Raw genomic sequence first — 14,844 nt, 5'->3', positions numbered from 1 at the left:
GTCATGGCACCTTTATAGGTTGCGGGTTCACTACTCGTTAAGAGTAGAACGTCATCTATATCATGTTCCTCGACCATACCAATGTATCTGTGCGGAGGAATAGAGACTCTTCCCGACCTCCTAGGTTCCTCGGAATATTCACATGCACTGGGATTGAAGGAATAGGTTCCTCCAATGGTTGCTCGGTGTTTGGTTCTGGAATCTCCGACAAGTCGAAGGTTCTATCACTCTTTGCATTCTCGAGAAATTCCTTCTCTAAGAATGTCGCACTAGCCGCAACAAAAACACGTTGTTCGGTTGGCGAATAGAAGTAATGACCACGTGATCCTTTAGGATAACCTATAAAGTATGTCTTGACCGATCGCGGGCCGAGCTTATCTTCAAGTCTCCACTTGACATAAGCCTCGCAGCCCCAAACCCGTATAAAGGACAAGTTAGGGACCGTTCCCTTCCATAGTTCATATGGAGTCTTGTCAACACTTTAGACGGACTTCGGTTAAAGTATTAGAGCAATCGACAAAGAGCATAACCCCATAATGAATCAGGTAAAACCGTGTGACTCATCATGGATCGAACCGTATCAAGTAGTGTTCGATTTCTCCGTTCGGACACACCATTCAAATGAGGTGTTCCGGGGAGTTAACGTAGGGCGATCCCACGGTCTTTAAGGTGTTGATCAAACTCGTGAGAAAGATACTCGCCACCACGATCCGAACGTAGTGTTTTTATCTTTCTACCAAGTAGGTTCTCACCCTATTTTGGTATTCTTTGAATTTCTCAAAAGATTCACTTTTGTGCTTCATTAAATAGACATAGCCATATCTACTTAAATCATCCGTGAAAGTGATGAAATACCTATAGCCTTCTCGTGCGGTGATTGACATAGGACCACATACATCCGTGTGTATGAGCCCTAATAGGTCAGCAGCGCGCATTCCAACACCTTTGAAGGAAATACGAGTCATCTTACCGATGAGACATGATTCACACGTGCCAAATGATTGAAAATCAAAGGCCGAGATAGCTCCATTTTTAATGAGCTGTTTTACGCGTTTCTCATTAATGTGTCCCATGCGGCGATGCCATAGATATGTTTGATCTTTATCACCTACCTTTAACTTTTTATTCATTACGTGTAATATTTCGGTCGTCTGATCTAAAACATAAATTCCGTTCAAGGAGACTGCCTTGCCATAAATCATATTGTGTAAAGAGAAAATGCAAGCATTATTTTCTATTACAAATGAAAAACCAAGTTTGTCAAGTGCGTAAACCGAAATAATGTTTTTCGAAAGACTAGGAACATAATAGCAATCATATAATGATAACTCAAATCCGCTAGGAAGCTGGATCACATATGTCCCCTTTGAGATGGCAGCCACTCTTGCTCCATTCCCAACACGCAGGTCAACCTCACCCTTTACGAGAGGCTCGAGATTTCGGAGGCCCCGCACATGATTACACGATGAGAAACACAACCAAGATCTAGTACCCAAGTTCCGTAACTTGCATGGTTAATCTCAATCATATGAATAAAAGTAGAAGAAGAAGACATACCAATAGGTTTAACGCGACCCGCTTTTATGTCCTCATGATAAACAGGACATGTCCGCCTCCAATGCCCAGTCTTGTGGCAGTGATGGCATTCCATGTTTTCGGTTTTGCTCTTTGTCGCGCCTGATGAGTTGCTCGACTCACCAGGCCCACTCTTACCTGGACCCGACTTCTTGAACTTCGGTTTACCTATTGCTAGGTTTGCCTGAGCTTTGCCCTTACCCTTGCCCTTGTTTGACACAACGAGAACATCCTGTTTCATGCTCCCACCGAACTTCATGTCCTTCTCGGTGCATACGAGGAGGGAGTGCAGTTCATGGGGAGTTTTCTTCAAGTCATTCATATAGTAATTCGCTCTAAATTGCGAATAACCATCGTGGAGTGAGTGAAGAATGCGGTCGATAACAATGTTCTCGCTGATGTTACAGTTAAAGGTCTCCAGTTTCTCGACATTCTCAATCATGCTGAGAATGTGTGGGCTAACCGGTTGGCCCTTCTGGAGTCTCGCATCAAAGAAGCGAGTGGTATGCTCATAGGTCACGATTCTCGGTGCTTTCGAGAATTCCTTGGTGAGCGTGGTGAAAATCTTGTTTGCACCTTGGGCTATGAAGCGTTTCTGCAAATTGGGTTCCATTGCAAAAATGAGTACGTTTTTAATCGCACCCGCTTCCAAGGCGAAATCGTTATACTTGTCGATCTCGTTAACTCCGGCCGTGGGGCCTGGGTGTGACGGCATGGGCTCAAGCAGATATCTGAGCTTCCGTCAGCAGCGGCAGCATTCCGTAATGCCGCCTCCCAGTCCGCGAAGTTTGATCCATCATTCTTCGATCCGAGTTGACGATTCATCCGATTCATGAAGATCCGGCCGGACTCACGGTCCAATGTGGCACTAGGCATTGGGTCGTTCAAGTGACCACCATTTGTTATTTTGCGGTTAAAGAACGTGATCTACATTGAAAAAGAAAGAAAAACAAAACGAAATAAGCAACTCATCGAGGTGATTTAAGTCTATTTTAAGATTCATTTTAACATGTAGACTCAATGCACTTGCATAATCGATCTCCCTCAAGAATGATACAAGTGATCCCAAGACTCAATTTCTGTAAATTGATAAGCCAACTGTTTAGCTAATTCTTCCAGAAGAACTCTTGGTCGATAGATTTCCGTAAATCCTATCTATAGTCCACCATAGTCACAGGATCGTACGAGTGACCATAGTGTTGAGATAAAATAGGTCAATCGGTTCCAATTTACCCGACGTAGAAGGGGTCATATTATGCCTACCGACGAAGAAGGGAGTCATTGGAGTTTGACCTATAAAGACCGTTCTCAATTTTTGTTTATACGAGGAAGATCTCATCAACTAAATTATAATTCATATTAAGTGAACGAATAACTAGCGTTTGCGTGAATGAATTAATTTGGGTGATGGCTTATAATCGTGTGACATGCGAATGTCAAAGAAAACTAACTCGTGACCTCTATATGTGTCAGTTTTCATGCAATTATTAGGTGGTTTGGTTTTTAGGCGGAATGTGATGCATACTGTCGTTGCAATAAAATAAATAAATGAATGCAATACGTAAATAAAATTTCCTAGTGTGGCCTATCCTAGTAAAAAGAACAAAATACAACTTTGGAATCCACCGTTGGACCCGAAAAGCTTGTCTTGATGTTCCATCTTTATCCAAGTAGCGGGAGTGAGCATCCGGTCTCCATCTTTAGTCTTCTCAAGAATTACAATTTAAAATTTACAAATATAAACCTATTTACATTCTAAATAAAAACTGTAATTAAAAGAAATAAAATGGAGATACGAGATCTCAAAATACAACCAAGACCGTGTTCCATCATTACGGTAACACGTTCTACTAAGGCCACACTAAGTTACAACCGTTTGCAAAATAATTAAATACGTAATTAAAAGGCATTCAAAACATTCAAAATATAAACAAGAACGATAAAATAAAATGCATCAACTAAAAATTAAATTTATTCGTGACATAATTCCGTAATTATGTTAAATTTTTATCCAAACCACCAAAGATAATTAAAATTACATGACAAAACCGCTTTAGTCAAGTTAATTTTAATCCGAGATAATCCGTTACAATAAATCATGTTAAAGTAACTTTATTTTACGTGGGTGAACCGTTTCACTAATCAAGCGAGAGCATAAAAAAAACGTTTTATGCATTAAAAGGGCCGAAAAAAAAAAAAACAAAGAAAATTTTTTTTTTTTTCTTCTCTGTACTGTACGTGAACAGTACCAGGGGCCAAAAAAAAATTTTTTTTTTTTTTAAATAGGCAGAAATGCCGAGAGCCTCTAAAGGCAAAAAAAAAAATTTTACACGGCTCAATTTTTTGAGCAATGAAAGATCAAAACAAAACGGTTTGATTAAAACACAATTGCAATTTACTCTAATCCGGATTAAAATAAAAATGCAATTGACATGTTCTTCACATTTTGTTGTAATTATCGATTAAAACAACAAATCGCTAAGAACAACACGAAAACAAGAGATCGAACGATCTAACAAAAATGTGTGGCACGCATATCAATGCAAAAACAGAAAAAAACAGGCCGTGATACATGAAGCACGGTTTTCCAGAATTTTCGAGATAAAAAATTTTGCCACACGAAATATTATGCAATCATTTTGACGGATCTTCTTTATATCGCAATGAATATCGATTACAATGCAATATGCAAAGATTAAAATGAAAAACAAGACAAAATCACAACCGTGTAAACTAGACACGGATCCCAACACAAAGGAAAAAAACGCAGCAAATTTTTTTTTAAAAAATGCCGAGACAAAAATAGGCAAAGTGACCCTTTTTGAACAAAAATTCATCGTTTCAACAATCGTTTGATGAAAAACACATATAAAAAATTACGTGGCCTCGCTCTGATACCACTTGTAGGTTAATATCCGTATACTACCCTTCGAATTAAGGATTATAACGTAAAATTTATATGTAGTTTATAGTCATAAAACGAAAACAACAAGGAAACGACAAAGATATAGAAAAAACCTTCGGTCCTAGTGCAAAAGGCAATGAGAGATCAAGTTAGATCTCCTCCTAATCGTTGCACCCAAGATGTCCGAGTAATGCCCTTGTGCTAGAGAGAATCCCCTAATTGCCTTGCAATATCGAGGGGATTGTTTTGTGAGTTTTTAGTTGGATGAGAGATCCGGGATTTAGGAGGCACAATTCCCAAAACCCTAATTTTGATTAGCAAATGATCAATTAGGTTAGACAAGAGGAGAAGCTCTCCTTTTGTCCTTGGATAGCTCGGCCAAACCGAGTGAGTAAGAGGGAAATGGGCTTTTCATTTCCTCTTTACTTAAACTCGTGGTCCGGTCCAAAGCTTGCTAAGTGTATACGACGCGGTCTGATTATAAACTGTTATCGGTTATCGGAAATTAAGGCATCAACTAATAATCCGGGTTAGTTGAATTATTAATACATGTCCGACAAAACAGTATTGTATAATTATATTCAATATACATTTAATTAAATATAAAACGCTTATATTTAATTTTACGAATTAATCAGTTAATTCGCTTTTAGCCCATGATATTTAATCCGTATTAAATATAATATCTCAACATCACATTTTGACTAATTATTAGTCAAATAACTCAGACTAACTGGTTAGTCAAATTTGGCATCTACATGACTGTATTTTCATACCGTCACATTACTCAAAACGTATCCTATAGGTGTGACTTTTAGGGACCAGTTGATCACCGCCATCTGTATGACAATAACGTCAAACTTATCTAGCAAGCCAACCGTTATTGATAAACGTGGATCAACTGATTATGATACAAAGTATACCCTTTTGATCCTTTTAGAGATTTATAAGTCCTTGCACTAACTGTTAAGGACACCAACCCCAACAAGCTCCCACTTGTCCGTACAAGTGTATGTGCAATGACGTTATCCGCACTAACTGGAGGACACAAGCTCCAACATTCCCTTCCCCTCGCCCCCCTCCTCCATATTTCGGTCCCTTCCGGGTCAGGTTAGTGTCCGTATGTGCGTCTGTTTTGGTTGATCTAGTTGCATGTAGGCCGATGGTCCTGAGGAGTATTGTTTGGTGTCGGGTGTTGTTGTTGGTGTCAGCTTGTTCCGATTCATCGGTCAAGGTTTTGGTGAGTTCGTCGAATCCGTTACTTCCTTTGTGTATGAGGTCAAGGTTGGGGTTTTTTTGTTTGAGTTGTGTGGAATATGGTGGAGCCGGGTGTTGGCAGTGTTGTTGGTTCAGGTCGGATGCAGTGGGATCCACCTTTAGCTCATGTTTAAGCCGTGGTTAGCGTGTTTTCTATTTTTTCATTTATAAACTCCTTGTGGTTTGTGGTGTCTTGTCCTCTTATCCACGGGTTAATTAGGACGACGGGTACATTGCATTGGATCTGTGTTGAGCCTAACTCTCTGCGGTCTAAAGAGATGGTTTTGGTTAGGGGGAATTTCAAGTGGTTTTCTCCTTTAGTTCCCACCTATTTACTCACTTTTCTTTTCTACGGGGTTCTAGTCAACGGGGGCTGGGTTACAAAGTGTAGGAGTTTACTCTCCTCTGGAGTCAGATTTTTGTGGTCTGATATCCTCCATTTCTTTCTACATCCTTCGGGCGTAAGTGCACTTTGTTCTCTCTCGTTGCGTCAAGGGGCTCGTTGGTTCCCGGATGACGTGTATCACAGCCAAAGATATGAATCTCCAAGACGCTTTAGTGGGTCTTGTTGCAGGTATTTCTCTGAAGCTATTTCGATCAAGACGAGTAAAGATGAGTTTATGGGGGCTCGTTGGTTTCCTGAGGAAGCATATCACAGCCAAGGAGATGAATCTCCGAGACTCGTTTCTAGGTCTTGTTGCAAGTATTTCTCCGAAGCTTCATCAATTAAGACAAGAAAAGATGGGTATTTTCCTTGGATCAGCGCTGCTTGTCCTAAAAAGATTGTTATGGATGTTGGTTTTGAAGTCCGTGATCAGACATCCGTCATTTGCCATCAACACGATGCCGTTAGCCAATGCATTTAACTTGTTGTTTTAGTTTATACTTTTAGTAGTACTTTAGTGTTTTATGTTGTAGTTTATAAGTATGGTTTAGTGAGCCATACCACCACAATGTAAAACTCTTTCTTTCGAGTTGCCAAAAAAAAAAATTTATACTCCCTCCGTCCCGGTCATTTATTGTCCTTTGGTTTTGGCACAAAGACTAAGGAAAGAGGAGAGAGCCAATTACTAAATGACATGTGGATGAAATTGAGTGTGAATGACCAAATTGTTCATCAAATGCAATCCTAAAATAGAAAGGACAATAATTGACTGAGACACCCAAACATGAAAAAGGACAACAAATGACCGGGACAGAGGGAGTACATGTTAATCCCCCTTCCATAGATTAATAAAACTACTCACTCATATTAAAATGTAAAAAAATGACAATTAAAGATGTGAATAATAGCATGATAACAAAGTAATTTAATGGAAATTGAAGTAGCAATTAGAAATAGAGAGGAATGGAAAATTACCAACATGAGAAAAGAACAGAGAACAAGAAAATCGAAGGACGAAAATGGTAGAACAAAACTCGAATCGGAAATGCAAAATAATTGAAATGAAGTAATTATTAAAAAAGTGTAGATTATTCTAATCCTAAGATGAACTAAGGAATGACGGCATAGAAAACAAGATAAAGAAAGAACAAACTGAAATTGAGAATTGAGAAATATCAAATAACGCTTGAACTAAAACGGGACTTAGATGAACAAAAGTTTGCATAAAACCGAATCCGAAATGTAAACAAATGAACTAGAAGGCTTGTAAATTATTAGATGAATGTAAAGGAATGTTTATTGTAACTCTAAAACTTGAACTAAGACGGAAAATAAGATATCAAAGACGAAGCAGTAGCTGAGATTTTATAGCTCGAAAACAGGGGAGCTGAAACGTTGCGGATTTGACTTGGCTGCTGCCACCCCGGGGGTCGTGGTAGCGAGGTTGAGAACTGCATTTTGGTCTTGTGAGTGCTCATGGTTGCTTCCCCGGTGGGCAGGGGAGATGGACTCGGGGTTGCAGCTTGTCTGCTCTATTTCATGCGTGTGAACACCATCAACCACCACGCATAACCACCACATAAGGCCAGGTCGTGCTGCGCCTATAATAAGCATCACGCATCACCATGGTAAACACCATGCTCGAGATTGTTGCTGAACGTGACGAGCTGGGCAGAGCTGCTCTGTTTCTTGCTTCTTATCTTCACGCCAAACACCACCTGCACCACCTTGCAGCCACCACGTCACCACCATGCTTCTCCGTGTTGGCCACTATTAGGAGATTGGGCCTATACTAGGGGTACGGGTTGGCCACTATTAGGAGATTTTGTAGGAATCTGATATCAAAAAAAAAAGAAATACGTTGATCAAACCGAAAGATTGCGGAATTGATAAACATAATCCAACGCTTTGTCACAAGGGTTTGTTTGTTTGCATATTTGTGTACATGGTGTGCACTTATGCCGATAACATTAGCAAAGATTTTCCTGTGATGATAAAATGGGTTTGACTTCCATTTTTTGCGATTTCCTTTCATATCCATATTAACAAAAGAAAAAAAAAATCTTATTTCTTCTTTGATATTAATTTAATGTCTTCAGTATGTTCAAGGTGGTATCTAAATTGATTTCTTTGGAATTCGAAAAGCTTAACGTTCTCCAGATCTTGAAATTGACGGATAATTTTCCGTTTTATTGATATTTGTCAGGTTCGATTAGGGTTCCTGCAAATTAACTCATACTTTTGACAAGACCGAAAAAAATTAACGTTCTTGTTCGAAAAATTTTCTAGCGAGTCTTATACTCGTTTATCTTACCAACCAACCTTGCAGAGATGAAGAGAATTAATGAAGATTGAAGAAGATGAAGATTGAAGATTTCATTTTTTTTTATGTTCTTTTTTCTTTGTATTTCCAATCGTAAAGTTCGTAATACATACTGCCTTTACGATTGCGGGAGGGTATTAGAAGATTTGGCCTATACTAGGCCCGGCTACCATTAGGGTTGGCCATATTAGGTTTAGGGTTTCATTAAGTTGGGAGGTATTATAAATACCTCACCATATCGATGTAACACAACAACATTATCAATAATACACTTCTCTCTTATGAAATACTCTCCCCCTTATAATCTTAACAGCCACCATGCTGCCATGATCAGCCGTGGAAGCTCCGATGGGCAGTAGGTTCCGTCTAAATATGAGCATGGTAATATGGCGTATAAACCCGTCTTATAATAGCATAGAAACTCGTCGATGTTAATACGAGCATAATACCGTTTTCATAATAGCATGAGCACCTATCATCATTTGAGCAAGTAAATGACGGACTCAATATAAGCTTATAACTCCGTCACAATATAGCATATAGCAAGGAACCCGTCTCAAGTTTAGCATGTATACACTGTGGCACTTTATTTTTTTGAGCTTATTTCAAATTCCTTCCCTTGAGTCCAGACTTGAAATATGACATGGCATGTCCTTTTTAGCTCAAATGCTCGTAATTAGCTTCGCCTTACTCGGAATTCTTCTTAATGTAAGAAAATGACGGAAGAACCGCTCCAATTCCTACATAAGACAATAAAACACAATAATACTATCCAAGGCGATATTAGCTTAAATAATCGCTCATAAGAGCGTAGATTAAATATAAACCGAGCTAAAATGAGGGAGAAAAATATATACAAAATGAACGTATCAGAACAATAATGATGATTAAAAGAAGAAGAAACCCTTTGATAAATGAAGAATCGTCACCTTCTTCAATTACAACCAAAAAATTCTTCAATACAAAGACTAGATCTAGAAATTATTGTGGAAAGATTAAGCTAATTGAAACATTAAGATGCTAATTAAGGTAGATTTTCCTAATTATTCCTTTCATAATGTATATCATCCTTAATGGCATGAGAGGTATTTATACTAACTACAAGATTACAAGGCTAATTAAGTAAATATACTTCTAATGGGAAGGCGGCGAAGCAGTGCCCCGCCCGGGCTAATGGTGAAGAAGGGGGACTCTGGGTGAGAACCCACTCGGGTCGGTGGCTTGCCCGCCCGGGTTACTAGTGAACCCGCCCGGGCACTGGTGGTGCTCGCCCTGGCTTCTCTACTAATCCCTTCTTTCTTCAATTGCTGCCCCATAATCCATCGGGAATGGTTTAGGCCGTGGGGACTGACTCGATTAGCCTTAAAATCTTGCTACGATCTTCTAGTTTCCGTCTCCTCTTCATGTTTGGTCATTAGTACCATCCATTTAGCTCCTAAATGCTCCATAATCGCTTAATTTCCGCCTAATTTGCTTCATTTCCTACAAATGGGCTTGAATATTATAGAAAATTAAATAGGGAGCTAAAGACGCCGAATGACCCTTAAATGCACTAAAAAGCATGTGAAACAGGGTTCTTTAAGGGGTTAAAAGTGCGCTTTTCATGACCGCATCAACAAGCTGCATTTTTTTGAGTTTTAGAGCAAGTTGGAGCACAAATCGAGAAAGTTAATGCTAGATACAAGGAAAAGGCGAATAAACATCGAAAACAACCTGTTTTAAAATTTGGAGTTTTAGTGTTGTTACATTTGAGAAAGGAGCGATTTCCATCGAAGAGGAAGAATAAGTTGATGACATGAGCCGATGAACCATTCAAGATACTTGAGTGCTATGGGACTAATGCCTACAAGTTGGAATTGCCGAGTGAGTATGGTAGTGTAAGTGCAACATTCAAGGGGTTTGTCCTCGTACGTAGACGACGATAATTTGAGCTCAAATTCTCAAAATAAAGGGGGAAATAATGCGGGAGCACTCGAAAAAAATGAAAATGAAGTCTTGATTAGTCGAAATGTAACTCACATTTTCGGAGGTTTCAAAATGGGCGCAAGTCAAGTTAACATGCTAACTTGGAAGCAAGGCATTATCGAGCTAATTTGACACGGGTTTCAAGGAAGGTCGACGAAGGTCAACACGGAGGTCGACGCTACTGGCCATACACGGTTTTCAAGACTAAAGTCGGGTATGGAGAAGTTGCTCTATAATTTTTAGTTTCCTAATTTCTGTTTTCCTTATTCTAGTTTATTAAGTTTAAGGTAATTGTTGTTTATATCCTTATTTTTTTTCCTAATCCTAGCAAGGCAAAATAAGGCAATTGTGCCATATTTCCTAATCAGATTATGACGATTTTAGGACAGCTTTAGAGCTGCTAGAAGTCGGTCTATTTTGTATAATTAGTGGTCATTGTATTCAGTTTTATTCATTCAAGATTGAGAGATTAATACAACTTTTCTTGTTGTTCAAATTGTTTGCGAGTTATTAGAGTTATTATTTTGCTCTTGCGAGGGTGAGATATTACAGATTCTTCCTTGCGAGGTTGAGTGCTAGTCGTGTTCCAATCGAGTTCCTTGCGAAGGAGGAGAACGAGATCAGGTCATATCCTTATTTTTTTTCGCTCAATTCTTATAAAAGAAAAACTAAACATAAACACTTTTATTCCGCTGCGTTTTCATTAATCTAAAAGTAACAAAAAAATTGTATTAGTTTTACATCATTAAGACTGTCTCTTTATAAATTAAGTCAAAAAAGTACCGTGCTATATCACGTAATCCACAATAGTATTCTAATACTTCACGGCACGGAATCCACAATAGTATTCTAATACTTAATTAATTATACCAATATAAAAATGAATTTAAAGTACATATGATGTCTATATTTCCTATATATTCATTGGGACAAAAGCTATTTAGAAGGACATATATGCGGTTACCCACGCATAACCACATAAAAGTCATCATAGGATTCATAGATTCAAACAATTATTTGCATAGTTTAAGTAGAGTCCTCAAGCATAAAAAGGATTTTGGTGTTGGCGTCAAAATCTTTTTGGCAAGGCCAATGATCAACTTGGAGTGAATTAGGGAGCATATATTGAGGGAAATTAGGGGACCACAACTTTAATCGATATTAATAATTGATTTTCCTAATCATTCACTTTTATCTGTAAATGGAAAGATGTGTTTGTACCAAAGACGGCAAACACCAAGACAGAGGCCGTATATTGATTATTGAACATAAACTATTAATCTTTGTTGTCAAATTTTGTTCACACTTTTCTTTACCAACATCTTTTCCTCCCTTTATCAATTGTTTTAGGTTGTCAGAACTTGTACTTAGACGTGGGAAAGAAACCCGATTCGATTGACCCGATTTAAAAGGCTGATCCGAGACTCAAAAGTGACCCGAAAATCCGAATTGACCTGACCCAAACATGGCCCAAGGTTTCTTGACCTGTAACTAACCCGACCCGAAAATGACCTGTTCCGAAACCAACCACCCTGAAAATGACCCTACAAAACATAACTCTAATTGTACCGAAAAGACTTGAAATGACTTTTTCTCTCTTATTCATTGAGCCGAAAATGACCCTATCCGAAATAACTCAACCCGCTAGACCCGAAACACACCCGACTAACAAATAAGAAACAGACCCGAAACACGCAATGACCCAAGCGGACCTGAATTAACCCAAAATCAATAAAAGACCCGAACTGGCCCGACCAGAACCCAGGGCCGACCCTTGGGGGTGTTTGGTGGATTAAGGGACAATGGCCCAAGTCTTGAAGGGGCTATGGGACGGAATTAAATGTCCGCTATATATGTTATATAGTTCGAGGCCTTTTGTCAAATAAATTTTACTGCTTGTAAAATCAGAATCTGGGAAGTAGTCCAGTAATTATGCATCTTATCAAGTAATAAGAGCTATTGTGTTCTATTCTTCATAGCTTCACTTTATGAAAGAATCTCATTTTTTGCGGTTTTTTTGATGATAAAGGTCACGTTTTGAAAGAATTTCATTTTCTGACAATAAAAGGGTTAAATTATAAGGCGCCTCTCTCCAATTTTTCAAACCCAAAATCAAGTTTTCTTCTAAATTTGTTAGGGGTTTTCAAGAATTAATCTCATATTTCAAAATTGGAAAAAAAAAAAAAAATTAGTGTTCTTCAAAAAATTTTGTGCGTTTGTTGTTTTATTTATTGAATAGTATTAATTAATATGTGTATTTTTATAGAGCCGGGTGTAGATACTTCATTTCTGCACCTCCCGCCAACCACCCAGTGATGATTGGGCCGCATGTTTGATACGCGGAACGATTTTATGACAGTTCGTAAGTTCATCGACAAGTGATAGCTCAAATACTCGAGTCAACCTCATGGTCGTCATCTACGCACCGATACGGTCGTTTTGACAGTAATTAGAGTTCTGGAGTCCGGGTCAAAAACCGCTTCATTTTCTAAAAACCATTTAAATGCCGAGTCGGAATGTTCTAAAATTCTCTGGATATTTATTCCTAATTAAAATTAATATTTTTAAGGAAATATCTTCCGTATATTGTGTTTCACGGAATAAGGAAGTGTATATCTACCGAAATTCCATAAAAAACGCGGAAATCTTTCTTGCAGAGGAGGAAACCTCTGGGGAAATGACGCAGCAGGTGCTGCGCATCTTCCAAGAGTCGCAGTAGCTGTTGCGCCTCTTCCCCAGCCCTCTTTTCACACTTTCCAGAATATTTCCGTGATTTGTTTCCGTATCCGTGTCATTCCTAAACCTTCGTGTGTTTAGTATAAATAGAGACCTTCGGCCTCCATATTTGGCACGTGAGTGTCCGCCCTTCTCTTCTCTCTTTGCATTCTAAACCACGCTTTTGCTTTCGACGCCTACGTGCTTGATCAATCGACAACGTAAGCTCAGATCATTTTGAGTCCCGGTCACGTTGCATAGACCGACCAATTTGACCAATTCCACTTAATCAATCTTTTAAATCCTTTAACAAGGGCACTTTTCATGCATATTCGAGTCGAGCAATCAGTAAAACGATAACTTTAGTCAATCTCGTTTCGTCAAACATGTAAGTCTGAGGGTGTAAAATCCCATTTTATTATTGTACTTTTATTTTGTATCAATTAATGTATGTCTATATCAAAAGCACATTCAAAACTGTCTTAAAAACCATCTTTTAAAACCGTATTTACAAAACAGCAAAGGTCTGGCGTCCAGAAGAAACGTAGCAGCAACGCCTCTTCGAAGAGTCGCAGCATCTGCTGCGCCTCTTCCTGAGGCTGTCGCTGCTTCTTCTTCTTCTTCTTCTTCTTCTTCTTCTTCTTCTTCTTCTTCTTCTTCTTCTTCTTCTTCTTCTTCTTCCTCGACCTTCTGCAACTTTCTTATTTCTCTTTTTTTCTTTCGTTTCTTTTGTTCGTATCAGTACATAATCATGTCATAATAAATCCTTTTCAAATTATAACGTTTAATTCGACATAAATCCCTTATAATTCGATATTTGTGGGTTTTCGTCATCTATTTCAAACCCGGATTTTACAAGTTCGATTTTCTCATATCGATTCTCTGGAATCCGTCTTTTGTACATGCTTTTCTTTATTTGATTCCAATTTATCAAATTCGATTCAATTTTCAAGTTCAAAGTTCGTTCCTTTTGTATTTCCGACACGAGTTCGTATAATCATGTAAATCGCTGTAAATTCTAATCGTTAATTTGTTTTATGACGGTTCCAGATGCATGTAATCAATTAAATCACTTCCACTTGAGTTCTAATATCAATAATCGACCTTAAATTACCAATAAACGATAACAATCCGCGGTTCTGACTTCACAGACAGAGCCCAACTTAAGAACAGACGCAGGAAGTGCTGGGCCTCTTCCAGAGGACGCAGCAGATGTTGCGCCTGTTCTGGGTTGGCTTCTGTCCCTGAACTCTTTCTCGCTCGGACGTAGCTCCTAATTAGGTATTAAATCAACTATTAATTGTATTATCACTTCCAATCTAACGTATTTTCGTAGTTTTATTTCTAATTTTATTTTCTTTCCTTCTTCGAAATCCCGTCTTTGAGCGTGCTTCTAACGTAGATCAAATAAACCTCGTAATTCTTGTAATTATAATTATTGTAATTCATTTGTTGTAATTATTATTATGTATAATTTAAATGTATGACAATCACATGTAATTAATCTAACGTCCTACTTCGACCACATTGTTTGCTAAAATACGTGTTAACCGACATATAGTCTAAATTCACATGATAGGATTAATCTGTGTTTGTTGCATTGCATGCATTACATCGACAACATATCAAATATGAACGATTTCCGTAATCATTAGTAGAGGCTGCTATCGAGGCGGGCGGGATTAGGTGTTCGATAAAAGAGCTTCCTAATACGTACAC

This window comes from Silene latifolia, unplaced genomic scaffold, assembly GCF_048544455.1.
Source record: "Silene latifolia isolate original U9 population unplaced genomic scaffold, ASM4854445v1 scaffold_88, whole genome shotgun sequence".
Taxonomy (NCBI): domain Eukaryota; kingdom Viridiplantae; phylum Streptophyta; class Magnoliopsida; order Caryophyllales; family Caryophyllaceae; genus Silene; species Silene latifolia.
The sequence above is the reverse complement of the archived record's forward strand: the minus strand, read 5'-3'. Positions refer to the sequence as shown.